The following is a 22,297-nucleotide window of genomic DNA, read 5'->3' on the forward strand; positions in this document are numbered from 1 at the left end:
TTATTTCCACCACTTTGATCATCACATCTAGCTACACCAGCCAGTGGGAGATATCACAATCTTTTATATGAAATCTGCAAGTTAAAGTCTAAGGATGGATGATGGATGGAAACTATTATTTTTCATGTTTTTTCTTATCACCTTTTAAAAGACCACTGTTTTCAAGTAGTAAGTTATGTGCTTTGGCCAAGTCATGCTCTGTCTAAGACACTAGAGAGTTAAGGCCTTCTATGAGGATAATACAGGAATGATCCATTATTAAGTTTTGAATCCACAGGGACTTCTTTGCAACAATTCTCTTCCTTAGCTTGTTATTCATGTGCAATTACCTTTCAGCTATTTCTGGCACAGTGTAAATACGCAGATCTTCTCCCCTCAATATGCTTCTGTTTCCAGCAACGTATACTCTAACCTGCTTGAAGTCGCCATCTCTTTACATATGAGAGGCTCTTTTTTTTAAGGTGACCTTGAACATGTGCAGCGTGGGTTGAGTGCTTCCCTTCATGAACATGAAAGGACTGAATGTAAGAGATTAATGATATCTTATTGTATTTATTTTGGGATTATTATCACATCATGACTCTAAACTCCCAAGAATCTCGCACACTCACTCCAGGTTAGCAAACTGGCTCCAGACTCAACTTTCCACTCAAAGACGATATTCAAAAGGGAGAAATTTCATTTCACCAAAGCAAAATGTACCTGCTGTGATAGCATTTTGTGCCGAGCAGCTACCTTAAAATAACTTCTGATTCAAGGGACAAGTGACACTACCAGGGAGAGGAGAATGCTGTTAAATTCATGTTGAGACAGTAGCCTTTGCTGCTCATCTTTCTGTGGCACACCACACTCCAGCCAAGTATGCACCATCCAAATAAACAACAGCACGTCAGCTCTCTGCAGCCCATCAGTCTCTGTTCATCCCCGAGAGTCCCGTGAGCAGATAAAAAGCTAATCAAACCCTCCACCATGTAATTTATCACTGGCTGTTCATAAACACTCCATCTTCCATTCCTTCCCTTTGTCCCTTTTGGCAGCACCTCCATTTCTCTGACAAGTGAGGCCTAATGGTGGTGACAGGCCAACAAATCAAGTTTATCTCTAAAAAGTTATTGGCCCCATTAAGATATTGAAATCCATATAGTATTTTAATGTCAAAAGATGTTGGATTTGCAGTTCTTGACTGCCACATGTAGTAAAATTTATAATCAATTAAATAATAGCAATTCCCATTCCTTGTGTTTTCACTATTTTCAACTGAACGCCATCGTTAGGCCCATTTTCAGAGAGCTGCTGTCTCTAAATGAGGAGGAGCTGCACAGAGACACGATAAAAATCACTCACTCCCTCGTGAGCTGCTGTCCCACTTCAGTGAGTCTGTCAACAATCTGCCAAATTTGTCTTTTTCTAATACCTGCTATACATCTTTGCGCACAATCCCTCCACCTTCCCGGGAGAAGGTGGAGGATTAAAAAAGCCTATAATAAATTCAACTTTGAAATGAAGTTTACATCAGGAGATCTAAAGCATTTGTGATAACTAAAAGGTCGAATAAAGGTTGATTATAAGTCAGTATATGGATGTCCAGATGTAATGATGAATGCCTCAATCTGTTTTATGATTCCTTTATATTGTTTTGACCATCCAAGAAAAGAACTTGAAAGTTATTTTGAAAGATCAGTTGGTGCTAACCAGTCCCCGCAAATTAATCCAAGAAATTAAAGACCTTTTCAAAGCTCTGTATCACACAAAAATCAATTATTATTATTTTTAAGTTATTAGCTCAAGTTATTTAGAGGTATTTTAACCTATGTATGAACTATGTATGAAAAACCAAACGTGTACTGCTGATTTCATCTAACCAAGAGCAAACCCCCTGCTGATGGTTATATTCCTGTTTATCAACTAACTGATTAAACTATTAATTATGGCAGAGATGTTTGAGAAACCCAACCCCATCTAAAGGTGTTAAATACTACCACTCTTTCACATGTCTTCTAATTTTTCAAAAACTGTCCTTTGATGCACTCACCGTGGCAATATTGTACACCTAGCACTACTGGTCCCGTTTTCAGGAGCTTTGAACGCCATGTTGGTAGACGGGAGAGTTCACAGAGTAAATCAGAAGTCCGTCAAGCTAGAAGACCGCCATAGAAATTCTGTTTGAAAACTGTGCTTTGAACCTTTAGTTTCTTTGTTTTCACTTGCCTTTTGCTTGACAATATTAACCCTGCATGTTGGCAAATGATGCCTACCCAGTTAGGTTAAATGTGATTGTAAGAAGGAACCAAAGGCCTGTCTTAGTATTTTTAGCAGCTTTGACTAAATGACAGTGTTTCATGTCCTGTCAATGAGAATGGGTTGGTTTTAAGTTAGATGATATCTACAAAACTTTTTTTTATTATGGAATTGCGACAGAATTCAGAAATGCCCTTAAGTAACATTTGCTAAGCCAAAGTTTGCTAAACCCCTGCTGTTCTGTCAGATGCTACTAGTTTCTACAAACTAATCTGGACCCATATACCTTGGATCCATGCACTCAATTCATCCTTAGACTGCTCTTGTTCTCGTATGTACCAGGTGAACTGTACAATCTCACTGTCTGGATGCATGCAACACATAAAGCCTTGCTAATACTGAGAAATATGTTAGAGGCAAGAATTCCAAAGAACAAGGCGCAACACTATTTTTACATTTTGATGAAAAAGAAATCATTACTATTGATGTAAGTGCAGTGCATGCTGAGGATAAAAGGGTCCAGTCCATTATTGCAGTTGCCTTTATTGAAGGTTGCCACTACAAGAGTGGCGAGAGCCCATTACTGCAACTGAATGAATTACGAATATGCTACGCATTCAAATTGATAGGGCAAAAGGTGGCTGATGCCAGTGAGTCACTCTGATTTTGTATTTACGCCTAATGAATATTTGCGGAACCATGGCTGCTAACCCATGAGTAGACTCAATAAAGGGGGGGAGGAAAATCATTTTATGGCGAATTAAAGGAAGACGGGACACTTTATGTTTTGGCCATAGCAGAGTGCTTGCCTGATGCGATGGCATTTCATGGTGTGTTGTCTTTGCTCAATTTTCAAATCCTCCGACGCCCTCCAAAAGAACTCATCACTGCAGCGGAAGCTTTTGATCTTTTGTCAGGACCATCTCTTGGATTTTCAAACTTTTATCTGCAGGCCTGTTATAGAAATACAATTACTTTATGGAACAAAGAGGTTTTTAACTAAGCAGCGCTTTCTTTGGTCTCTACACTGTATTCTGTGGTGGAAATTTAATTAATTTTCAAACAGCAGTGTCATTTCATTGAAAGGTGTAATTCGTCCTTTGTGGTTAGATCAAGTCACACTAATCTACATATACTGGCTGCCTAAATCCCCTCTGTGAGCACAACCTGCTTATTTGTGGCAAACATGGGGGGCCTCATATCCACAGACTACCATCCAGATGCTAGTCCTGCAAAATTTAGGAGACCTTTTGACATTCATTCATGAATGAAAGCTGAAGATATCTACTTGTGGTGGAACAGTCCAATATGTTTATTGTTTTTGCTTCATCGGCTTCCTTCACTCTGCTGAGATCTTCAATAAGTGAAAAAGGCAGTGAACAGATAGTGACAGGGTTGTCTTTCTCTGGGGGGATACACTTCAAACACATGCCATGAAATTCTGCCAGTGTCTGTCCGTCTGTGTGTGACAACATGGAAATTTTGACATTTCTGAGCCCTCAGAATTCAGCATTAAGCTACGGGGCCTTTGAGACACATCCTCTATGAAGGGGAATTGATCTTTATATTTGCCACCTCTTCAAAGAATTAGAAGAACATTATAAAGATATTTTTAACAAAATATGACTATATTTTAAAAATGCCAGCTGTAGAATATCCACAGCCACAACTGGTATATTAGTTAGATTTGGATTTATAGGATTTATACTGCTGAGGTTGCTTTAGGTCTAAGGCTTGTTTTAGAGGCTAGTTCTTCGTGTGGATATCAAAAATACTAAGCAAAGGCATAAAAAGTGAATAAATGAAGCAAGTAAAAGATAGAAGGCAAGATACACAAGCTGTGCATGAAATTTGTCAAAAAGCATGTCCTCATGTTCCTCTAGCATAGATAGTGTAGGCAGATTTTTAGGATAATTACTCATTTTCTCCAGAAAAATCAACCGTTTTAAATCACAGGATTGAGGCTTTCTGGTTTAATGCCACTGATAACAGTTTGCTACAGAAACTAATGAAATTAAAAGTCTGGTTTACTGAATTTATTTCTAAGAGTATGGAGGAAAAAAAAATCCTAGTTTCAGGTACTCTGGTGTCCATTTTTGTAAGATTTCTGTGAGAAAGGTTTGGGTGGTCTGTAATAACGTTAGCTGAATTTTTAAATAACCTTACCTTATGCATATGTATATGAATCATTTTTCGTTTTACAATGGGCAACGCACTGTAGCATCAATCATCCACTTGTCCTTCTTTATTCCTCTGCTGCTGCTATGAGGAGAAATGGTTCTAGAGGTCTCAAAGTCAAAGTCAATAAGAACTACAATTCAACATATATGATGCAGAGATAATTATTAAAGAGTTGGGACTTATTTGTAGCTTGTTCAAAGCTATAATTAGCGAGCAAGTCATACCAGCTCTGGGTGATGAGGCTGCATCAGCTTTGGAATATCAACCTTAGTAGCTGTATTATTCTTATCCCTTTTGTTTCCCCACACACTGCAGGCATTACATTGTATTTTATTACAATAAACCACAAAGTGGGCTTCAATTTCAGATATATCTCACGATGTCCCTCATCTCACAGACCAAGCTGTGTGACTTTTGAATAAACTTTGCATTACACACACAGACCCCAAAACACTCATCAATTTCAAATCATTCTGTTCCGCCATTTAAACAACGCCATGTCTTTGATCTTGGTGCAATTTCCCCCTGGTCTAAAACTTTCTGGTCCTTTCATCTGAGCAGAGCCTGAACGAGGAACGCTGTCTGGAAACAGGTGTTCTGGCTGTTTGATGTTAGCCTGCGGTGGTCCAGCAGGTTTGGAAACATGAAGCAATCATGACCCCATTCTGGAGACCCACAACACAGTCGCCGTCCCCTCCCACCTCCTTTCTGATGAAGCAGCCAGGTGCCAAAAATACACACAGCTGTGCTGAATAAAACATCTGACACACTGACTCCCTGACTGATGGTGGGACAGAAGGAGCTACCCTGGGGACGGAAAGGTCTGGGACTTACCGCACCTACGCACTCAACTCGTTACACAAGTTAACAAGCAAGTTTCTGTGAAGTTGGCTGTTGAGACAAGGAAAAGGCTTAACTGCTACTCCAGCTGAGGGTGGGAGCTGTCCTGTAGGATGTGGCACTGAATCTGGCTGATTCTGCAGGAGAATCAGATATTTATAACACAGCAATGCACACTAGATGAGCAGGAAAGTGTCTTGTTTGCCTAGGGCCAGAAATGTGACACAGGCACCTAAACATATAAAGTACAATTCTTTAACAGGTAATATTAAAGAATGAGTTTAAGCACAGGTTTGTTGAAAAAAGTTCTTGGAAGCATCTAAATTTCCCCCCGATGTTCAGTGGATTTCAGTTTTTGGATGGTCCACTTGAGGACAATCAGACACTTGTCCTGAAGGCATCCAGGTAATTGCGCTATAGATTAGGTCATCGCTGTACTGAAGATGACCCGACAGCCCCAGCTTTAGGTCCACTCTACAGATAAGAGTCTTTAAGGGTTTTTTTTTGGCATACTCTAAGCGAGCTGAGACCTATTTAACACAAAAATCATACAAGAATTAATCTGGTCATTCAGTGTGAATTCAGGCATCTGAGTAATTCCAAGGAAAAAGCAAAGTCTGGTGATATGATAGCAGATACTCCTGTAGAGTAACCAGGCTGTGGCCGTGATGGACATTGCCTTCTTACATTACTTTTTCAGCATTGTGCAGATACCCGACTAGAATTCATAATTCTCTCAGATTTCTATTCAGAATTCCTTTGTTTCCCATGTCTACTCATATAACGTCCGCGGTGTAGAACTCGACATTTGCCCCTTACACTAGTGTGGCTTCCATCCAGTCACTATCATAAAAGTGTGCTGAGTGCTTCTGAAGTGGTCGTTCTTCTGGAAAAGTCTATTTCTGTAGAAAATTTTGTTACTGTAACAACAACTCAGACAATCACTGCAGTCACAGAAGACAGCTCCACACTCCCTTCAATTCAAAATGACTCAAAATGTGTTAATGGGAGAACTTGAAGTGTAAGGTTATTTTTCAACCATGCCCCAATACAAACCTTTGCACAGTTTTAATGTGAAGGCCTGCAATTTCACTTCATTGCTTGCAGTTCATCTTGACACGCACAGATGTGCACCTTTCTTTACTATGTCTAACCAATTCAATTTGCCACAGGTGGCCTCCAATCAAGCTCTGGATACATCTCGTTGATAATTAAAGCAGACAGGATGCACCTGAGCACAATCTGGAGACTCAAGGCAAAGGGTGTGAGAGACTGTAGCAAGTGATTTCTTTAGAGATTTCTAAAACTTCTAAAGCATTTTATCATCACCTTCCTCTTTCACTCACAGATGATAAATGAATGCTGGGAGGCGGGAGCTCAATCATGTAATTTTGAAGCATGGCTCTATATCGCCGATAGCATCATCCCACCATGTCATTAACGAGCAGCAAACCACATACTTGTGACACGCACTTCCTCTTAGTGGCAGATACAATTTCTGGACTTGCGGAGGTCAGCCTCGTAGGAGGTGAGAAACCGGCGTGTTTCCTAAAAGGCTCAAACGGAACAACAAACAACTACACACAGATGCCCTAAGCATCCAGATATTTTTATCAACAGTCAAGCAGCCATTTTGATCCACATGCTGGCACAGCACCAAAGACCAAGAGTGTTTAGCTACGTATCGACTGAACATTTAAAAGACTAGTTTACTGGTTGTATCAGATTACGAGAGCCGCTGCCCCTTTAAGCCTCTGAACAGCAACAAATCCTTTTTTTTTAAAAAAATACCATCACAAGAGAAGTGTGAAGGATTTGAAACAAGCGTTGGAAAAGCATTATCGGGATTCAAATCTCATGCGTAATCAGGCAGAACCAGAGTTGATCCAACTTCTTTAGTTTCTGTCATTAAAGAAAGTCTTCGGTGCTCGTTAGGCATGGCATCAAGCTCGCAAACTATTAAATGAAGGGGAAATGATTGTTGATTAAAGCAGGTCAGTGCAGAGAACAGTTCAGCCTCTGTGGAAGAATTTTAAAATGATGTTAAATGAATAAACGCATGCTTTGGGGGAAGATGATCCAAAAAAACTCTTTGTGTACGCCTCTAGAGAAAGGATTACACACAGAGAGAGACTGATGGGCAGAGGAAGAGGTAACACGGAGACGATAGGAAGATAGGAGGTGAACAGAGGGTAAACAGTGAGGCAGTCAGTGTGTAGTGACCCTAAAGCTTGAGATGGAGTCGTGAGTCACAGACTGTTTACCGTACACAAAGAGAGACAATGAGACAACACAGTGGGACAGCATTATTTACTGGCACACTTGGGAGACGGAGTCCATCAGAAGCTGCTGATTTCCAGTAAGGAGGACAGAAAAAAGAGGATATCTAAAGAGGGACATATTTTTCTGGGAGTACAGCAAACAGCTTTGATCACAGTGCACTGCTGAGAGGACACGATGGTGTGCAGGCAATTAAGCCAATCAGTAACTTAACAGCCAGCTTGACAGGATGCAATTCTTGGATTTTAAGCTTCCTCAAATGTGATCGGTGCCATTTCCAATTAATTTTTAACTGCTTGACTAGCCAGGAGTGATTTGCTAATCAAAGTGCAGTATCTTGATTTAGCTTTTTTTTTTTTTTTAAATTAGAACACAATTTGTGTTAGCGAAATTGAAATCCAAGCGCACCAGTGTGGAACTGAGTCCAATCAAGAGATATTATGAGGTCTTTAGAGATAAATGCACCAACTGCAGTGCAGGTTTTACTTGTGAGATAGTTAATCAATGCTTAAACTTTCAGTAATAGGACAGTGAGGGAGGTCAGGGTTCATGAGCATGTTTCAGAATTTTCTCACTTGTTGTTTATCTGGTTCTTGGGCATTTACAGATGAACAGATGAAAGCATTGTTGTGAGACTGTTACGCAACACTGACTTGGCGCTCGGTGGTCACTCAACATCGTGTCTGATTCTCCAGAGGGACGGCCAGACTTCAGGTTACAGCAGTATCTAGTGGCTGTGACGCCTCATTGCACTTGTTACTCCCAAATCTGAATAGCAAACAGTCGGTTGATCACAATGGCCTTAGCAGCTCCAGCTTACTCAGGCAGTAGTGTTTATGGTTCCATGAAACTAAGTTTTCTATTGATTGAAAGCGAGCACACATGGAAACAACAGGCACACTGCCTGTGCAGGAAAATATGCCCATTCTTGTCTGGTGCTCAAGCCCCACAGGGGCTCTTAGAAGGGCTGGTCAGGCAGAGGAGGAGGATGGGCTCTGGTGTTATTGATTGAAGCTTCTCATAATCTGTGAACAGGTCCAGAGTTTCTGCAGCGCTGAGCTCGGCAAGGATGTCAGTGATGCTCCGAGTCTGACATTGAATTTGCCCTTCCTGCTGCCACCGAGTGGGTTTGGCACCTTTTCAGAGAAACCATTACATTACTAAAACAGCTCATAATGGTTCAAAAAATAATCATTTGTGCAAGTATTCCAAAAGTAAAAATGGCCTGTATTTATATAGCGCTTTTTACTAGTCCCTAAGGACCCCAAAGCGCTTTACATATCCAGTCATCCACCCATTCACGCACACATTCACACAGTAGTAACGTATGTCTTAAAAATAGTCCACAGTATTGACCAGCGTGGCTGAAAACAGCACTACAAGTAAAAACACTTGATCTTTCTACAGATAGAAATGGAGCTAAATTGTTGTTGTTTTTTTACAAATTCCACATTAATTTTCAAGCTTTTCCTTTTCCAATTCAGTCTTTTTGCTACTCAGTGCTTGTATGTTATCCGATCTTCTCAAAGAAAGTCAGCATGCTGAGCTTGTTAAAAGACCATTGCGCTATTTTTTTCTTTCAGCCAAAATTCTTACGACTATCCTGCAAATGATGCCTTTTCTCTAATGGTGTTTTTGATTTTCTTGGGTTACAGCAGGCGTCTCTTTAATCTTTTGCATTCCTACTGGCATCAAGTATACAGTCCAGTCCATAACACCGTGTCCACACAGAGCGGGCAGCGTGTTTGCAGAGCCTCAGTTGCTCCAGCACTCCATCTGTGTCTACACAGGATGTGTTCAGACACAGTATTACACTGTAGGTCGCCCACACTGTAAAAGCGCATAGAGTTTAGCACACAGTCACTATTATGCACGAATCGCTCAAAAACAGTAGACATGCCAAACCCATAAGAACCCCATGACAGATGAGCTGGTATGCTTTGGGTCATAAGTTTTCCTTTTTTTCAGTCTTCTCTAAAGATGATGTCCAATATTGAATATATAGAAGAAAATGTAAACATAATTATAGGAAATATCCCCTAGGCCTGTTGTACGTACTTGATTTACGTTTTTCAGTCTGGATATTCTTGCCTTATTTTCAGCTTTATCACTTGAATGCTCACCTCTTTAACCATCATATCAACTGACAACACCATGTCAGTCTGAAAGCCATTTCACAATTCTCTCAAGTCTGAGCCACATGTCAGCTGAACCATCACTGAAAAAAAATCCTTAACTTTCTCTGATTCAACGCAATGAAGGTGAAACAAATGACAGTTTTGCTGTTTAATGCAAACGATTAATTAGCATGTTTTCAATAATATGATTTAAAACCTCAATACATCTATTATTTTATTTCTACTGATCTATTTTTTGTAATTAAGCAACATTTAGGCTGAAAATATTAAGCTGGGGCACATGTCCATGATCTATCCCACATCCGCCTTGAGAAAAATACCTCCACTGATTGGGCTTCTAACTGGAATACTTGTTGTTAATGGTGGCAGTCTTGCACAGTTTGTTTTGCAATGCACAATGCATGCATAATCCACATTTGGAAGTGGCTGCCTCTTCATTAACAACGTTTAAGAAATGAATGTGAGGAAATCCATCATTATCGCAACTCGCAATCACCAAACCCTACAGCGGGTGCAAACTCATAATCTCAGGCAATTTGCATATGCAATTAGCGTAAGCTTCAAGGAAAGGATGTGATTGACAGCACGGCAATGTTTTGCCTAGTTGATCTGATTGAACCCAATTTCAAGAGTAACCATGGTCCCCTGTTTTGCACCGTTGTGTCTCCCTGGCCATTTTAAGATACTACAGCAGATGAAAGGTTGCAGTGGAGTTTGAAAGCATTACAACTTGGACCTTTTTGTAACAACGGTGTCCAAGAGACAGAGTACATTCACTATTTTACCTTAAGTTGTGCTTCAGTTGTATGCCTGTTTTTAGGACAGCTTTGAAGGTTTAATGCACTGCTAAAAAACAAAATAAAATCCTTCTGCCAGCTTGATAGAATTTTAAGTGGAGGCGTAGACAGACAGAAAGAGGAAGCCTTCTGTTTTCCCTCTCCCTTTTTTACCACCCTCCTCAACATTATTAATCTAGCTCTAGGGTCAAAACCAGTGGCAAGAATATAACTGAAAGGTAAAGGTTTGCGCTGAATCTCTCACTATGCATATGGAACATGATGGGACAGCCATGTTTCATTATAAATTCAAGGCCAATCTGTTCCTAGGGAGGGAAAGCAGGATGTCAAGGTAATGAGTTAATTTAGGAGATAAGGAACAGCAAATGTAATCTCTGAAATATCACCAGCAGCAAAATAGCTCCTTGAGCCTCAAGTCCATCGTATCAAACAGAGGTTACTAATTATCATGATAGTCTTTGCTCAAGGTACTCTACGGAACTGTAAATAAGGATAATCAGCCTAACAGTATATGGTGAAGTTACCCTGAGGACTCACTGTGAAGATCCCATTTAACACTGATCTGAATAATGGAGTAGGTTTTCTTTCAAAGTAGCATCTCACAGTGGCTTGTCACCATGCTCTCCGCTCCCCAGATGCTGTTTTCATTAAATGCAATCACTGAAGACTTCACTTTTATTTAGTTTCTAACAGCAACAGACCTGTAGCTGTTAGGACATCTATGCTCTAAACCTCTACATGAACAAACAGGTGAGGTTAACATATGCGACTAAGGAATTAGGGCAAACAACGACAAAAGCAGCTTTTAGGCTGATTCCTATCAATTGTTGTGTTGTAATACATTGGGTTATGAACAATACAGAAAGCTAAATGTTACCAATTAGTCTTTAACGTCCTAATCTAACAAACTGCAAGAGAAAGCATAAAGGTAGGTATTTGATCCCCAAGAAAAGCAAGACAGTTAAATGTTTCTTGTAGTTGGTCACCAGGTTTTGCACGTTTCTCCTGAGGCCCATTTTGGCCCATTCCTCTATGGAAATTCTTTAAATCCTTCAAGTTTCTTAGTTGCTGCTTGGCAACTTGATGCCAAGTCCTGTCCTGTACTGTACCGCCCCAAAGCACAATGTGTCCACCTCCATGCTTGACTGTGGGGATGGTGTTCTTTGGGTCATACTCAGCATTTCTCTTCCTCCAAACACCGCGGGTCAAATTGTCAAAGGTTGAGTTTGGTTTCATCTGACCACAGAACTTTCTCCTAAGCCTTCTTTGAATCCTTTAGATGTTCACTAGCAAACACAAGACACACATGTACATGTGCAGGGGGCCCTTGTGGGTGCTGCGAGCTCAATTTGCCCCCTTTTTTATTATCATTCGCGTCGCATTAGGCAAGATCTTAATTGGAGCTCAATACCAAGGGTGACTGGCTTGAAAATTAAAAACTGTCATCAGACACCCAGGATACAAGCGACGCTGTAAGCATAAAAACAGCCTTATGTCTCTCAATGATATGCAAATCTATTTATAACTTTTATGTATGTGTTTTTTTCTGGATTATTGGTTGATATTTTGTGTCTCTCTACAAAAATGAACCCTAAAAATTTTAGACTGTTCATTTATTTGTAAGTAAGCAAACTTACAAACTGAATGAAAACACACTGAGCAACAACGTATAATATACTACAACAAAAGTGCACATGTTGAATGCTTTGCTGGTTAAATATTCATGAATTCTCAAGTAGGCAGCCCATTAAATTAGCAAAATAAACAACCAGCAATGGACTCTGCCAATCACTGATAGCTGATATATTAACCCAATCAGCCATCCCTATTTTTAAATGCCTCCATTTAAGCAGCAAAGTACGGGAGTCAAACAGCTTAAGAGAGAATACAATCTTTTCAGCTACTATCACAGACCCCAGACTACCCAGTACAACAACATTATATCAGATTTAACTAGATGCCTAGTTATTATCCCCAAGTGGGCCGGACTGGCCCCATGGTGCTGTGTTAATGAGTGTTTTTTCGTCTGACTGGGTGGACATGTTTGGAAGAAAGGCCTTTGTCTCGCCCCGAGACACTTGGCTCCGACAGTGAACTCTGCACAGAACGGACCTATAGGCCTCTACAGTGCCTCATCCTTCATGGGATCTCCAAACATGCTAGACTGCTCCATTTTTCAAGGATGAGGGGATTGGTAGCTGGTAGGGTAAACAAGGGGGGGGTTTGAAATTGAAACCATTTACTGTTATATCTCTCAATCTTTTGCACTAGTCTTTTGCTGGTGGTGTTATTATTCTGCCAGCTGACTCTAGCTGTGCCTGTTTGTGGCAAACTCAAGCAAAACCATTCCTGTAGTTGAGGGTTAAATTGTATGCGATATGATTTTTGAAGAGTTGCTAAAAAGGGGGCCACTTCACCCTGGAGCAGGGGCAGCGGTGCAGACGAGAGCAGCTTATGACGATAAGACGGATCGCAGAACAATGTACGACTCTCGCACATGTCAGCTACAGTACGGTGCTAATCGAAGAGGAAGAGCACGGGGGAGGCGGCTGGCATGACAATCTACAGCAGGCAGGAGACTTGGTTGCCATGGTGACAAACAAGGATGTTTGCATCAGAGGCAAATCTCAGCAGTCAGCAGCGGAGGGCACACATACCATTCGACTAACAGTAATGGAGAATCATCGGGGCCAGGGATGAGAAAAGGTGGGGTGAAAGGGAGGACTGCCTTTTCCTTATCACTTGGTGTTCCCTCGCAATTTCTTTTCCACAGCAGGTCTGATCCACACACACATGCACATCCACACTGCAGGAGGGGGGTCCCTCTCTAACGGAGAACCAGGGAGTCACCGGTTCAACAGCTAATGACATCCACTGCATTGCTGTGTTAGAGAGACGAATGAAATCATCTTCACAGCTGGGTCACTTGACAAAATTAAGGCTGTAATGTTGATTATGTGCCTGTGCATTTATTCGGTTTAATCCATCCACGGTGAATTTAATGAGCATGCAATGACCTTGATTGGTAGCAAAACAATACAGCAATGTGACTCACTCCAGCGGGCTGCTCTGGAGTGCAAATATACACTCAGCTCACAGAGCGATGGAAGAGGTAATAAGTTGAATATGAGTGACAACTACGCATACTTCCCAACAGATGTTGAAATTATTGTGACACATTTTAAACCCACCAAGGTCATTTGTGTCACAGGCAAGGCGGTGCGGGGTGACACTGATTTTAATTGCTTGCTTGCTTTATCCCATCACGCCACTGTGTTTTACACACACTGTTGGGTGTCGTATTGCTTTATGACTAATGCATCCTCCAAGGGCGCCCAGAAGCAGCGAGTTAACTGTAGCAGAGGCAGGAGGCAACTTACTGGGATATAATTTGATCTGCTTCCCCTCGTCTATCTGACATATTCCGAGGACACCGACAGAGGCTGGAGAATTGCGAGCTTGTACAAGCTGTAAAAACACAATTAACCTTTTCTGCCTTATACAAGACTCAGTTTGTGTTGATGCCTGATTTGTAAATGTGTCATTTTGCTCAAATTGATGCATTTGCCTTTGTAATACTCAGTTCACGTTACTTAATTTCCCTCCCTGAAAAAAGCAGCTGTTTTACTGCTGTAAACTCATGAATGGAAGATGGACTGAAGAATGGACACTGGTAATTTGAATTCTAGGCTCGTCTCTCCGTTGATGGGTAACTCTTGATAGAGAGTGGCTAAATCATCCCAAGAGATAACTGGAACAGCTCAGCTGGTTTGGTTATTGCTGACATAAACCTTGAGGTGGGGTAGCACTTCCTTCTTTAGGGTTTGGTGTGAATGTGCATGTAAGCACAGGACAGATTGGTTTTTAAAAGAATGCCTTATTACATTTATGCAACATTCAACATGTGCTCCAGGGCCTCTTTTTATGCCGCGTGCCCTTCAGTAATAATTCAAATATGCTTTCACCGGGCACAGGGGATGTTTCGTCTACTATGTACAGGGGCTCAGGAGGACTGACATGGAGCACACAGGGCAAGGCTCGTGTCCCTCAGCAGTCCCACACACCCACATGGTATTAATCTCTAATAACTTCCCCACACAGCGCCTTCGGGCAGTGGCAGAAATGCTACGGGAAGATGATGCGTTTCACCAGCGCTAAGTATGAATCAGGATATTAAAAAGTTGTAGGAGGGCAAAAGCAATTTCCTCCTAAAGGGGATTTTAAAATTACAGCGCTGAGACTGGAGGTAAGTCCTACCACCAAATCATTCTCTTTTTCTTGCCCCTCCCCTCCATCACCATCGCCACACATGTGCACCAAAGATAACGTCTGTCAATGAATAGCTTTCTAACAGACAGTCATGACAAAGCCATGAAATACAGCCTTCATAAATGCACGGTTGTTAATTCAAGGGCACGACTGGCTGTGATGTACATGAGCAGTCCCGGCATTATGGGCAGTGACGTCACCATGCCCCATCGGATGAGTTACTGACATAAAGTCATGAATTTTGCTAATGATTGAGATAAAAGTCAGTAACACACAAGCTCAAGCTAATGATTTGGCTAACAGCATCTTTAGCAATAGAAGTGACTTTTTACGCTCCATGGTAGAATTTTAGATTCTAGTAGATTTCTACGTTTGGGTTTCTGTCTAAGCTCGCTTTGCATTTTTGGATGTTTGCTTATTTTCAGAAGGTAACGCCATTGTGTTGTGGTTAATACTTTCCCTTAAAATCTGAAAATGACACACAAATCTCCGGAAAGGTTACATCTGGTGTAAATGTGTTACACCTGCCAAATGTGGTGACCACTTGTGAATCAGAGAGCAACCCAAAGAAGCTTTACTCTTGCTTATTTTTCAGGTGCTCTGTTAGCCACGATGACTGCTTGCTTATTCCATATGTTTTAATTTGCTAATTTTCCAGAGCCTCCTGGTTGTGATTTAATTCTAATTAATAGCTATAATATTAAAATCCCTTTAGTCGCCTCAGTGTATCCCCCTTTACCCAGTTCCCTGCCCTTGTTCTTATGTGTAAAAAGTGTTGTCTTCTTTGTAACATTTGTCAGATCTTCTATTGTTTCTCCCAATGTTCACCTTGCTAGTTTGTGAAACTTTGCTCCAGCTTTTTTGATATCTGGCTCAGAACTTGATTTTTTAGAGACTGGCATTTATCCTGATGTTTCTTAAGTGGATGGACATGCAAGTCAAACCATATACTGACTTACAGCTGAAAAGCGGTCTTTCATGAACTTATGCAGCTGTAGTTTTAAAACATGAGCTCAGTGAAATATTGCAAAAAGAAATTTTAAGTGTCCTTGAATTTGTTATATTATCTTCAAGGGTAATGTAACGGCTTTTTGAGACTATATATGGAACTGCTTCTTGCGGTACCATCTTTAATGTCAATTAAATAGGCTTCCTATAGTGTATCTCAGTTTATAACCTTTGTTTTATAGCAAATACAACTGTGAATATATGTGAAAGTCTCTGTTATAAAAACAGAAATGTGAAACAATGCAAATCATAGTCAAAGACCCAGTGAGCCTCGTCACACTCTGGCGCAAACAAACCTGACAGAGATCCTGTAATTTTTTTAAATTAGTTTAATTTATTGTATTTACCCAAGGTTTTCCTTGGTGAAACAAAACTGAATGAAGTCATTGTGACAGTGCATTTCAGCTTCCCCCGAAGTCATTCACTTAGTGTATTTAATTAAGCGCATTCTGCAAACTGAGGCAGCAATATCCAAAACAGACCTTTTTTTCAAACTGGCTTCATTAGACACTTTTCAGGCTGTGGTGTTCATCCTTTCTGATTTACTGCAATTCAGTTCCAATTGTCTTGACTGTGTTGCAGTTGATTATTATAAATTTAAATGCCAAATACAGCTGGATAGAAGATTGGAGGCATTGCTCTAGATTACGCACAAGTGAGAAGAGCTTTACTAGCTTTCTTTTGGAAGGAAAGTAGGTATTCATTTATGGTAGGTAATTTAGCAGCTTTACACCATGTGACATACACTATCAAATCAGCAACAAGTTATAAAAAAATCTACTTTATGACAGAGAGAAGAAGATCTCTTGTGATTCTTGTTTAAGTGTGTCATTGTACCACAAAACAAAGTTCCAGTATTTAGGAAGCACCTAGCTGTGAGGGTTCACATGGACAGCAGACACATAAATTAGAGCTGGTGGCTGATGGTCATGATGACGCAGGGCTTAAAATTGTGATGGCTAAAATTGGCACAACTCAAAAGAGCCAAAAGATTCTCATATAGTACAGCTTGAAACATCATGTAGTTAAGTCTGTGTGTGCTTTTTAAGCACAATGTTGATGCTACGGATTGTAACTGGATTGTGTTTTTAAGCATACATATGAGTCTGTTTAGCTCTGTCAATAAAATGTGTATGAGTATGTGTGTGTTTGTGAGACCGTGTGTGGATTGATCCTGTAATCTGAGTCTTATCTCGGTGGGTCCACAGAGATCAAGCAGTCCTGAGTCCTCTACACTCTGTCAAACACAGAGCTTCAAATGAGGACTTAAGACCAAGCTAATTAGCCTATTAGTGTCAGGTCTTTACAGCGATGCTGATACCAGTTAGGCAAGCAAGAGAAACTATGACAATGACCTTTCGTCTCTCATTACTTTCCACACAACACAATTCAGGGTTGTATTCGAAAAACATCTTGTAAAGTGACAAACTCAGGGAGCTGATGTTGATGAACTTACAGGATAACTCAAGCGTTTAACACTTAGATGTGACGTCCTGATTTGTCTCCATCAGGTTCACTCAAACTAAAACACTGCTTTACCGCTTTGATTTAAATCCGACTTGTTTTGGCTTGAACGCCTGCAGGGAAATATTGGTGCTGAAAAATGCAGCAAAAAAGAAAACCATTGAAAAGCATTGCTTTGTCATGAACTGCTAAATGTGCAATAAATTATCATTTTAACAGACTTTTACACCAGCAGGTACCTAAAATTATCAGCAGATTGTGGTGAAATAGCAGCAAACACCTATGTATAGTGTTGCAAGGTCACAATACTTCAATCTACACACCGTTTTGTAAAGTCACTTTGTCGCTGAAGAGACGAAAGCAGTCTAAGTCTGCCTCAGTCCATCTTGTGGGGGTGATGCTGCACTGCTCACACATTGTGGTTTTGTGGGCACTTGACCTCTAACCAGGTGGATTTAACTTCTACGCCATTTGGGATATCTGACAAACCAGGATCAAATAAATGAGCAAGCACTCCACAGTCACACAGGATAGTGGTTACAACAGATTGATGGCAGTCGCTGTAAAGTTGATCAACTGCACAGTCACACAGGTCTAGAGACTGGTCTGTGACCCCCTGGCAACCACAGGCCGCTAGAGAAAAATGTGTTTTCACTGATTGGTTGGCAAAAACATCCATGATAGCTTTGGTCACTAGCAGATTGTTGCATAGTTTGAAAAGAACATACCAATTCGTCTGCAAATTCCTATTGCTAGTGAAACTGAAAAGTAGGAAACAAAATGGACACAAAGACCTGTTGCCTTCAAAGTAAAAGTTGCACTTAAAAACATGTTGGTTGCAATGCTGTGGCACATCTTTGACTTTAACTTTGAGATAAGTCGGCACCTTCCATTCAAACTACAGACGACTGCGCCAATCTGCTATAGCAACCAAAACAAGGAAGAAGGAAGGTTTTGGTCTAGCATCCTCTCTGCAACCAAATTCAGAAACCTCCAGGAAACATTCCTCAACTATTCAGGAAATACATGTTTTTCCCTCACAATTAGTGGTTGCATCACGTCCAATATAGTGGAAAACACTCGAGTAACGTATGCATGATGGCACAAAGGAAGTCTCTTAGCAGGTGTGATGGATTCAGTTCTGCTCAGTGTTTATCATCTTATTGTTGTGGCCATCCACAACAGTCCCAGTTTCTCAATTTAACTGCTCACCGCTGCTCTATACCATAAAGTCCTATCTCTTGTCTGCAGCACAAAAATCAAATAACAACCAACCTGCCTGACAATCTGTTGAAGAAACAGGCTTCCATAAATTTGAAGCAGGAAGTTACCATTAATATGCATGAACTGAAAACATGGTTAATTTGCAAAGCAACAGAGAAAAAAAATATTTTGAACAGTGATGCCACACTGTGATACTAACAGGTGGTGCTTTGCACTTTAGTTTCACGAAGAGAACAAATGCTGCAGAAAACTGTGTGTTTGTTGGGTTTTATACTGATGGCAGAAGTAGGGTGAACTTTGTTAAAATTCGTAGACTGATTTCTCTCAGGCTGAATATGCTAAGAACTGTTGAACGTCATTATCCATCATCTTAAATAAGAACCAATATACAACTGTTTTATCAGTTTTGTAGCAGGGGCACTGTAAAGGAGATGGGACTAGATTGCGATGAATAGTCAATCAATAATCAGCTCCAAAGAATGTAAAAAAAGTGCAATACATTACCAGACTTTTTTCCCCTAAGATATCTGGTATCAGTGATGGTGATGAATGTGATCAAAGGATGATTATAGGGATGTCCTTGGAGAGTGGGAACACTACTTATGAGGCATCCACCAGCATGACTCAGTCTCTGTGGTGACACTGTTACTGTTCTGTGCACATCCCAGTTCATAGGCACCCAAACCAAATGGCCACACAAGGTCAAATCCTAAGTGATATTTTCCATTTTGTGTTGTTCCAAACATAAACAAACAAATAGCTTCACCGTACTGTCCTCGTGGCTCTACTTCCTTTCCATACCACTTCTAATAACCTTATGAGTGAGAGCCACTGTCCACGTGCAAAGTAATGCTGGCAGATGCCCTTCCATCCTGACAGTTTCTGGCTTTTGAAAAGTTCACTCCAGATAACTCAGCCAAGACAAAAGGTTAGAGCTGCTTGGACATCAGGCTTGGGACTTTGGGTCTGTACTTCTCATTAATAGCCCCTTAACAAGCCTGATAAAACATGACAACGCCTCAGGCAACAGATAACTGGCCACTTGATTAGATTCTGAGTCAATATCCGCCCCTGCCCTCTCTTTCTTGCTGTATACGTGATTGGAAGACAGACAAAGTATTTAAAGCCAAAAGGAGAAGAATTCATGACTATACCCTGGTTGTGATTCATATGGCAGCGCTTCCAAAAAGTTTTGGCTCCAGATTCTTAAAGGCCAAGGTTTTGCAAAAAAAGCTACCCTGAGCTATCAGTCCACACAGCATCCATTAGTGCATGGCTTCAGCCTGTCTGATTCAGTTAGTAATTATGAAATGGAGCATCTGCAGAAGCTCCCTGAGAGTATGTAAACATAGGCTCTGCCTTGGGGAATTAGATCAGAGGTCATTTAGATTTAGGTGAGAAAAGCAAAGAGTGCTGTTTCACTCGCGCTTTTCCCGTCACCTGGTAACAGTTTGACACACGGGAGCTACCTAGTGTATATGTCCAAACCAGTACAGCTAAACAGCAACAGCTGAGCAACCCCTCTTCTCTCTCCCTCTTCTTCCTCTCCCATGCCTCTGGCTGATTATGCCCCCTGAGATATTAGGTAATCTGGGAGCAGGCAAGAGGTGACAGGCCACTTCTTTTTTAATGACTTGTCAGCGAAGGCGCGCTAACAATCACCATGGATATGGTTGACATGTTTGCTGAGCGACAGCAGCCGTCCATTACATGTGCACTGTGCGGTAGCCAATCGGCACTCTATCAGTAAACCCGTGGGAGGTGATAAGCCTTCTTTACAGCAACGGGGGTTCCCACTAATAATGATACCAGATAAGGACAATATCGGCGAGGAACTGGAACGACATTTTCAAATTGTATCTGTTCACTAAGTAGACTCTTAAGCTAAAAAGACTGCAACTTTAAACAGCTATTTATTGCCACAAGTTTATAGGATAAATTATCAGCAGGAAGTGTAGTCAGGACCAAATCGAAGTATTCGAAAAGTCAAGTTGAAGCGCTTGTCTTGTTCCATATTCAAATGGCATTACAGCTCATTTCTGAATCAATACCCTGCCTGTCTTTATTTCTGCTCAAAATAAATCTATCATGACTCAAAGATGGAGAATAGTGAAGTAAAAAAAATTAATGATAGGGCACCAGGGCTGCAGCCTGCCTATTTTATCTGATGGAGCGAGGTGAACAAACGGAGGGATTAGCTTCCATGGGATGAAAGCAGCTGCTCATCTTCCGTCTCCATTCCCCTCCCCTCCTTTCCTCTCCTCTCCATCTGCCCACACATCCACGCTGTGGTCTCCCCTCGCAACAAAAGACGTGTTCTATATGTTGCTATCACTAGCTGCACTCCACCCTGCACCTACAGCAGTTTCCGAGCAAGCACAAAAAGCCTTTCAGTGCACATGGCAACGAAAGACGCGCCAAAAACGGTGTTAATAAGAAGGCTTGGGAGTGAAGTGTACTTCCCCTGTGACACCCTTAAAACACCCACCCTTCCTGATTATGTCACCTAGAAACAGATACATCACACACATCCACCCCACTATGAGAAGACACTACAAAACAAACAAGAGACGCCCCGATTCTTTGCAACTTCTGAGGTAGCCCAAAGCAGAAACGTGCTCTCTTACCTGGCAACAACAACACACCTTCAGCTCCAAATCTGCTCGCCCTGTCGAGGAGGCGCTCATCTGTAGTAGGAGTAGGAGGTCTTGAAGAAAAAGTGTGTGTGCTGTGTGTGTGTTTGTGTGAGTGTGATGCTGGAAGAGAGGAAGAGGGAGAGAGGGAAAGTGAGAGGTGGAGCCTAGCTGAGAGGAGAGAAAGAGGGCTGGATGATGACTCCGTCTGCCGTCTACATAGCCAGTCTTGTGGGAGCAGTGTGGATGGCGCTAGAATGTCTTCTGTTCAAACACAACAGGCAGATGCACTTAATTCACGGCTTGGAGAAAAAGCCTGGGGCAGAGAGCGGAGGGTGGGAGGAGGTGTGAGAAGACAGGAGAGACTGTGGGCTGTTTAAGCCAGCATCATCACACGGTGGTTCCTAGGAATCCCTCCAGTAAGAAGGACACTGCATCACTGAGTCCTTGACTGTGATTGGTTGGGTGTTGGGAAGACGTCAAGTATGGTGGGCAATGCTGCGTAACCTTAGCTGACCCTTTCAACACATATTAACATGTCTTGTCTGTGTTTTTCACCATTCGGGGCATATGTCACCTCCAAGGTCACTTAAAAAAAGAAAGAAAAGAAAAGAAAAAGACTCCCCTAGGATCTTGGGAATGTTGGGAGACTATGTGTATGCGTGTGTTTGTCAGTACACAGTAAGTCATGACCTGCCCTTGCACATGAGCAAACGCACACACAAATACACACATCCAACAAGAACTTGAAAGGAGGATGATTTCCCCAGAGGAAGGCTGAGCCTTTCAGGAGAAGAGCCACACAAACACCTGCAAGGACAATCTTTCATTAGAGTGATTGAACATGTTGTCAATCCAACCTCAAAAGCAATGAAGAGGTAAGATTAGACCGATCTTTTAACCTGACAACAAGTTACATCATGATGTATTTTTTTCTCATTGTTACAGGTAATTAAACTTTGTGTTGTTTACCAATAATAAATTTAATATATTATTAATGTGATGTATAAATTGTCTATTTTCAAAATTGTAAATGTAAACGTGCATCAGATTGTTTTTAAACTTCAAAAATAAATGCTAATCTACAACAATTATTTGGATGGCTATTATAAAGCAGGTTAGACAATGATCACTTGCAGTCGGTTTCTGTTTTCTAAGCGACTTCGATCTGCCAATTCAACAACAAAACGACAGTATGGTGGATTCAGTCTGCTATCAGTGTCCT

At 41.2% G+C, this 22,297-nt stretch overlaps 1 protein-coding gene across 3 annotated transcripts in view; it reads right to left on the reverse strand.

Annotated features, from left to right (window-relative positions):
* syt1a (synaptotagmin Ia) overlaps positions 1–21,261 on the reverse strand; it is a 218,432-nt gene extending 197,171 nt beyond the window's left edge. The window contains exon 1 of one of the 3 annotated variants that reach the window (XM_076875464.1): positions 21,067–21,261. The gene's annotated coding sequence lies outside the window, so the exon portion shown is untranslated. The remainder of the gene's footprint in view (positions 1–21,066) is intronic. The other 2 variants (XM_004548430.5, XM_076875466.1) reach the window with 2 other exon arrangements.
* Between the last annotated feature and the right edge of the window lie 1,036 nt (positions 21,262–22,297).

The sequence above is a fragment of the Maylandia zebra genome, linkage group LG17, assembly GCF_041146795.1.
Source record: "Maylandia zebra isolate NMK-2024a linkage group LG17, Mzebra_GT3a, whole genome shotgun sequence".
Classification (NCBI taxonomy): Eukaryota; Metazoa; Chordata; class Actinopteri; order Cichliformes; family Cichlidae; genus Maylandia; species Maylandia zebra.